The 7,491-nt window shown below is 36.8% G+C and overlaps 1 long non-coding RNA gene across 1 annotated transcript; it reads right to left on the bottom strand.

The window, feature by feature from the left end:
* Positions 1–204: 204 nt before the first annotated feature.
* LOC141594201 (uncharacterized) lies at positions 205–2,103 on the bottom strand. The gene is made up of 2 exons (XR_012522057.1): positions 2,029–2,103; positions 205–400 (listed from the first exon to the last, which is right to left on the bottom strand). It is a non-coding gene; the product is annotated as an uncharacterized LOC141594201 (long non-coding RNA).
* Between the last annotated feature and the right edge of the window lie 5,388 nt (positions 2,104–7,491).

Raw genomic sequence — 7,491 nt, 5'->3', positions numbered from 1 at the left:
GATGATGATTAATGGTGAGGTTGAGTGTGAGAGAAATTTGAGAAAATAAAGTAAATATTTAGAGAGTTGTGAGGTGATAGAGACGTAAGGTAGGGTATTTATTGTGACACCCCTCGATGAGGCAACTAAATACAACTAGTAAATCGTGGCGGAAACACGAGATTTTTAAAACTTTTAAGACTTCTAATGAAGTCCAACGCGAGGTATCACCAACACGATAAATAAGTTTAGATAGTTAGCTTTAAGTTTACAATACAAGTCTATTTATTGGGGAAAAGATATCCCACGAATTAACATAGATTCGAAAAGTAGGTGAGTCTATTATGTGATAACTAAATAAGGTCCAAGGTAAGAACTCGCTAGCTCACACGGTCTTGCCCACTTAAGCTTCATCACCAACCTGTCATTCATAATAAATATGAAAGCCACAGTCAGTGGGGAGTAACTCAGGGTTCTCCCAGCCACAATATGTCAAAATACAAGTAATTAGGAATGTAATTAAACAAACCAGTATAAGAATAAATACTTACGGTAACAAGGGAATCATGATTAGTATACAAAATGCAATAAGAGTAGTTATGCATAAATGAGAGAAGAATAATTAGGTCCAACGGTCAAATATTGACTCAACTCAAATGTAAGACAAATTACAAAGTATAGACTCAAACAAGACAACCCTCTGGACTCCAACCTCTTGGTAGGACAACGATCATAATACGGTCCTAGTCTAAACCTGGCCAGACTCTCGGGATGGACGACACCCGATTCGACAAACGATACCAAATCGTATCCAAGACTCGAAATATGGTACACCTAACCGTGCCCGAAAGTCGAGTAACCTCAAGCGGAACCTTGTCACCTAACCGTGACCCCCGGTCCGAAAAAGGCGGAAGGAAAAATAGCGCAACTCGGAAACAATGGCACCTAACCGTGACCCAATGTCCGAGGGCAAATAAACAAGGAATGTCGAGTAGTCTCACAATGTAAAACGTCACATTCGGGTCACAAATACGAGTGGAAAAGATTGAACAAACATAACGTAAGCAATTCATGTGAAGCATGCATAAGTATAAAGGTATGAGAAACATCAGGTGCTCTCTGCCGGTGTGGGCACCGGCTGCCGGCCCACCGGCAGAGGATTGAAGCTATGGTGAGAAATGTCAAAATAGGTGAGGGTGTATTCTCTGCCGGGTGGCCGGCTGCCGGTCCACCGACAGGGGATACAAGCTAAAGGAAACAAGGTCAGGAACATGCAATGTGTATTCTCTGTAGGGTGGGGCGCTTGCCGTCCACCCACAGAGGATACAAGCTAAAGGAAACAAGGTCGAACATGCAATGTGTATTCTCTCGTAGGGTGGCGCTGCCGTCCACCGCGCAGAGGATTCAAAGCTATAGACAAATAACTTCAACATTTCACATTGTGTATTCTCTCGCTTAGGTTGACCGTTGCCGCCCACCTACAGGGATACGCCATATTATAAAAGACACCAAAATTTCATGCACGCGCTGCCGGTTGGGTAGGCTTGCGCCCCACCGGTAGGGGATTACAAAGTCTAAATTCTCCATTTTTATAAGTCGAAAATGCACAGACGCGCTGCCGGTTGGGTAGGCTGCTGCCGGCCCACCGGCAGAGGATCACCGTCGCGAGAATGCATCAAACACTCATCTAAAGGCTTCCAAATTCAACCATCTTTCATTTAATCATTTCATACTTCTCCAATATGATGAATACTCATAAAATTACCACTTTTAAGATGTAATTAACATATGGGGTTGTTCATTAATCATTAAAATGAAGTTTAATCATGTAATTATGAGAGGATTCCTTTAAGACAATCTCATATTTCACCATATTAGAACAAGGCATGAAATTACTCATTAAACATGTGAGAATTATCATACAAATATTCTACACCACACCAAATCACCAAAGGGCATGAAAGACATCAAATTTAACATCCAAGTGAGACTAATACTACACAATTCACACAATTTTAACATAAAAGTCGAGTAACCCATCACCGTTACCTTTTTGCACTTCAATCTTCTAAGGACTCGTCAATGATGTAGCTATCCTCCTCCGGGTTGTCCAAGTTCTCCCCTAAACACAAAAATAAAGGTATTAAGTCAAGAATCCACATCCTTGTAAGATGAGAATTTCAAAAAAGAGGAAAAGATGACAACTTTCTTACTTAGAAAGAAGGGAAATGAGAAAAGGAAGAGAATGGCGCGAAAAGGAACGAGATTGGTGAAGAATTGAGTGAGATATGGTGATTCTAGGGTTAGTAAGGGAAGGTTCAACAATGGTGGGGTGGTTGTTGGGAAATTTCAGAAATTACAAGTGAGGGAGATGAAGTTGTGAGGGTTTAGTTGAGATTTTGTGTAGAGAAAAGAGGGGAAAAAGGCCCATGAGTCAAGTTAAGCCCAATAACTCAAAATGAGTCGGTATCCACTAGAATTTTCGTCCCAAGTCTACTATAACTCGAGTCGGAGAATAATATTATTAAAATCTACACTATTATTACCGTTACACGGCTACGGCTATATTTTATGAAAATAAGCTTTAAATAATAATTATTTAATAAAAAATACTTAAAAGTTTATTTAAAAATATAAGGAAAGCGCGGGGTGTTACATTTATGGGTTTATGTAATTTTGAATTATGGTAAGATTAGGTTAGTGTAAGTTTTAGGAAAGTGGGGGAGGTAACGTGTAAGGATAGAAGTCACAAGATTTGGATAGATTATTTTTTTAGTTTACCATATTGTATATAAAGGATTAGGAAAAATAGTTAGGGTAAATCTTTTGTGAGATATGTCAAGATAAAATTTAGGTAAAAAGATAGAAATATGGTAGAGAATTTCAGTAAAGAGATATGCAAGAATAATTTGTTGCCAAATTTATGGTTTGTAGTAAGACATAAAATATACATGACTAGCAGACAAATATTCTCATAAAATAATATAACATTTAACATAAATAAACTTGCAATGAAAAATACGGACACAATCATACAAAATCTCGTCAGATCTAGTAAGTCATACAGAAAATAAAATATTTGTGACAAGTTTAGTTGCCACCAATTAAACCAATTTCCAACCGTAAAATCTCAAAACGTTCTCTAGCCAATGCTTTGGTAAAAATGTCAGCCCATTATTTTTCTGTACTATAAAATTCCAGTATTATGTTGCCGTTATCTACATGATCACGTAGAAAATGGTGTCTAATGTTTATACGCTTAGTACGCGAGTACTGCGCGGGATTCTTAGTTATAATTATAGCACTCGTATGATCACATATAATAGGTATACACCCAACATTAACACCGTTATCACATAACTGTTGCTTAAGCCATAAAAGTTGAGAGTATACCAGCCCAACGACAATGTATTCGGCTTCAATTGTAGATAACGGAATGGAATTTTGCTTCTTTGACCCCCATGGAATAATACACGGTCCAACAAATGTAGCTATGCCGGAAGTACATTTTCTGTCAAGTGAACAACCTGCATAATCTGCATCTGAATACCCTATGAGATCGAAATTACACTCAAGAGGGTACCATAGATATAATTTAGATGTACCAATTTAATACTTCAAGATCTCTTAACTAGAGTCATATGCGATTCTGTAGGGCACGATTGAAATCGAGCACAAACGCATACACTAAATATTATATCGGGACGACTTGCAGTTAAATAAAGAAGTGAGCCAATCATACCTCGATAAGTCGTCTCATTGACAGACTTACCGTTTTCATCCAAAGTTAACTTCTTATCTGTACCCATGGGAGTTGGCTTAGAATTATAATTTTCCATACCGAATTTCTTGATTAGCTCCTTGATGTATTTTTGTTAATGTATCACAATTCCTTCAGTAGTTTGTTAAATTTGGAGTCCAAGGAAGAACTTCCTTTCTCCAATTATGCTCATCTCGAATTCTTAGGTCATCAACTCTGAAAAAGACTTACATAAACGATCATTAGTCGAACCAAACATAATATCGTAAACATAAATTTGTACAACTAATAGCTCGGAATTTTCAGTTTTCAAGAATAAGGTTTTATCAACAGATCCTCTTTTAAAACCACTTTCAACAAGATATTTTGACAATATGTCATACCACGACCTAGGAGCTTGTTTCAAACCAGACAAGACTTTATCTAATTTGAAAACATGGTTTTGAAACTTGTTATCGAGAAATCCTGGAGGTTGTTCAACAAAAACCTCCTCATTCAAATAACCGTTAAGAAAAGCTGTCTTAACGTCCATTTGATATAATTTAATTCCTCTATAAGCAGCAAATGCTTTCAATAATCTAATAGCCTCAAGTCTGGCTACAGGAGCGAAGGTTTCATCATATTCAATTCCTTCTTGTTGATTCTACCCTTGTACAACCAATCTGGCTTTATATCATACAGTAACTCATGTATCATCCAACTTGTTTCTGAAAACCCATCTTGTACCAATAACAGTTCAGTCTTTAGGTCTTTGAACCAAATGCCAAACTTTATTTCGTTTAATTTGTTGGAGCTCTTCTTGCATAACAACAATCCAATCTGGTTCTGCAAGTGCTTCCTTGATATTTGTTGGCTCAATGGTTGATAGGAAGGAGTAAAATGAGCAAAAGTTGTTAAGCTTTCTACGAGTTTGAACTCCTTCATTTAAACTTCCTAGGATGGTCTCCATTGGATAAGAATCCTTATATCTCCATTTCTTAGAAACAGGAGGCACATCCTCATCTGAACTAGTTTCGCCTTCTTCGAATGATTGGAGTTCAACCCTTATTCCCCCTGAATATAGTCCTGGGGTTATAACAGAATCAGGTATAACTCTGGATCTTGTTCTTTGATTTGGACTTAATGTTATAGCATCATCAGCTATAACTTCAGTTTCCAATTGCTTGGATTGAGAAGAGGTTATAGTTCAACTATATTCTCAGTTCTCTTTCCTTTATCATTCGAAGGGGTTCCTTATTCATCATTTGTGCCCTTAATTTCTTTATCCTCCTCATTCAATTCTGGAAGATCGTCCCTGGATAGTTGAAAATCAGGTTCGTTCAAATCCTCTTCCTCATCCTGTTCAGCTTTATCAAACATATTATTTTCATCAAAAACAACATGAATACTTTCTTAGATGCATAAAGTTCTCTTATTGAAAACTTTATGTGCTTTACTATGACTAAAATAACCGAAAAACACAGCTTCTTCACTTCTAGGATAGAATTTACTTAATCTAATTTTACCATTATTATGGATAAAACATTTACTTCTGAAACAACGTAGATGTAATATGTTGGGTTTACGTCCTCTAAGAAGCTCATAAAGAGTCTTCTGGAGAATGGGTCTAATCAAATCTCGATTATGAACATAGCATGCAGTACTAATAGCTTCGGCCCAGAAATTTTGTTGTGCCATATCCTCCAATGTTATATTCATACATTCAACAACACCGTTTTGTTGTGGAGTTCGTGGTGCTGAGAAGTTATGCCCAACACCATTTTCCCTACAATATTCTATAAAAGCATGGTTATCAAATTCGGTGCCATGATCCGTACTAATGAAACTAATTTTGATTTGTACTTATTTTGGGCAAGCTTCATTAGAATTGTAAATTCTTTGAAAGTTTCATCATTTGAGTTGAGAAAGATTTGCAAAACATATCTAGAGTAATCATCAACTAGAACAAAGACATACCTGGATCCACCTCTACTTCTTACCTTCATTGGGCCACATAGATCGATATGCACGAGTTCTAGTGGTTCATTGGTACTTACCATTCTCTTTGGTTTGAACGATGATCTCACATGTTTGGAACGAGCACGCGAGTCACATAAGGTTTCTTGACGGAATTTTATTGAGGTATGTCCTTCAACCAAATCCTATCTCTTTAACTTATTCGACGTTGTTTAATTTATGTGAGCAAGCCTTTTGTGCCAAAGACACGGATCATCTATTGTTACTTTCATGCATGTGAACGAGTTAGTAGGAATATGAAGTAAACGTTCCTTTTACGGTGTCCTTCAAGCACAACACTACTTGTTCCTTCAATTAATATTCGACAAGAATCTGAATAAAAGATAACTTTATTTCCTTTGTCGCATATTTGAGAGATACTGAGTAAGTTGCGCTTGAAACCATTAACAAGATAAACATCCCTAATAGCATGAGAAAAAGATATTCCAACTTTACCAACACCGATACCCTTACCCTTCTTATTATCACCAAATGTGACCTTACCTCCATCGAAGGGTTCATGTGAAAGAAATAAATTTACATCTCCAGTCATGTGCCTTTGTGGACAACGGGGGCCCAAGGGGGCGCGCTTGGGTACAAGCGTTTGCATTTGTGGAGTCGCCACCAATTTTTATGGGAAATTGGAACCGTTTGAATATCTAGTGTCATGTCACACAAAGTAGTGACATGAACACTAAGAACTCGTTACCCTTAGCATTCTATGTCTAGAGTGACTCTCGTGGATGCCAATGAACACGGATATTCATAGAGATCTGGTGTAAGGGGTGAGGGTACGTATTAGGAAGTCCTTTTACTAAACACCTAATCCCGCCCGCCTCGATAGCGGCCTCTACTAATGATTAGGGAAATCGTTTGTACTCGATATGTTGTTGATTATATGCATGCAATGCAACAAACATCGTTTTAATCCTAGAAATGTGAATTAAACTAAGTCGGTGAACACATAACTCACATTCATTAATGTCGAATTAGGGTTTAGATTAATTACATGTGAGAACGAGTAAATAAATCACCCAATACGATAATTACAATAAATGGAATAAATGAAATTACAATGAGTTACAATGGGTTAATTGATTTACGTTAGAAATATAACTAAAACGGACAATTTGAGAAAAAGAAAGAAAAATAAATTAGGTCAGAAAATAAACAGATTAAGGGTGATAATACGAGTAATAGTCAATTAATACGTAAACTAAACGAATTAGGTCAAGGCAAGAACGGAAGTTCAGAGACAGAACTCAACTTGGAACAGGCGCAGCAATGCTGCGTCTCTTGGAAGAGGCGCAGTGGTCACTGCGTCTGTTCTTGAGGTGAGTTCTGGCTGTGAAGTCGGAACTGCGAGTTGTTATTATTCGTTGGTGATTTTAATGATTAATTATGGATATTCGACTCGGGTGAAAGTAATTTAACAGGTTATTTACATATGAACTTGATCATAAAATCGGTAGAAACGAATTAAAACGAATAAACGGATTAAAACTAATTACTAATTGATTAGGATTGATTGATTACAAATTAAATAAGGTTATTTAACGAATTAGACAAACACCATAAAATGATGAAAGCATATATAAAAGTCGAATTTCAGAAACTTGATATGAACAAATCGAATCTCTAAAAATCCGGGTTTGATTTGATTGACGAAACCCCCGAATATTGATTATAAGGGATTTAGGTCGGATTTAAAGCGATAATTATTAAAATTTATGAAGGAAAATTGTTTGAACTGTTAT

This window comes from Silene latifolia, chromosome 8 (genome assembly GCF_048544455.1).
Source record: "Silene latifolia isolate original U9 population chromosome 8, ASM4854445v1, whole genome shotgun sequence".
Classification (NCBI taxonomy): Eukaryota; Viridiplantae; Streptophyta; class Magnoliopsida; order Caryophyllales; family Caryophyllaceae; genus Silene; species Silene latifolia.
The sequence above is the reverse complement of the archived record's forward strand: the minus strand, read 5'-3'. Positions and strand labels throughout refer to the sequence as shown.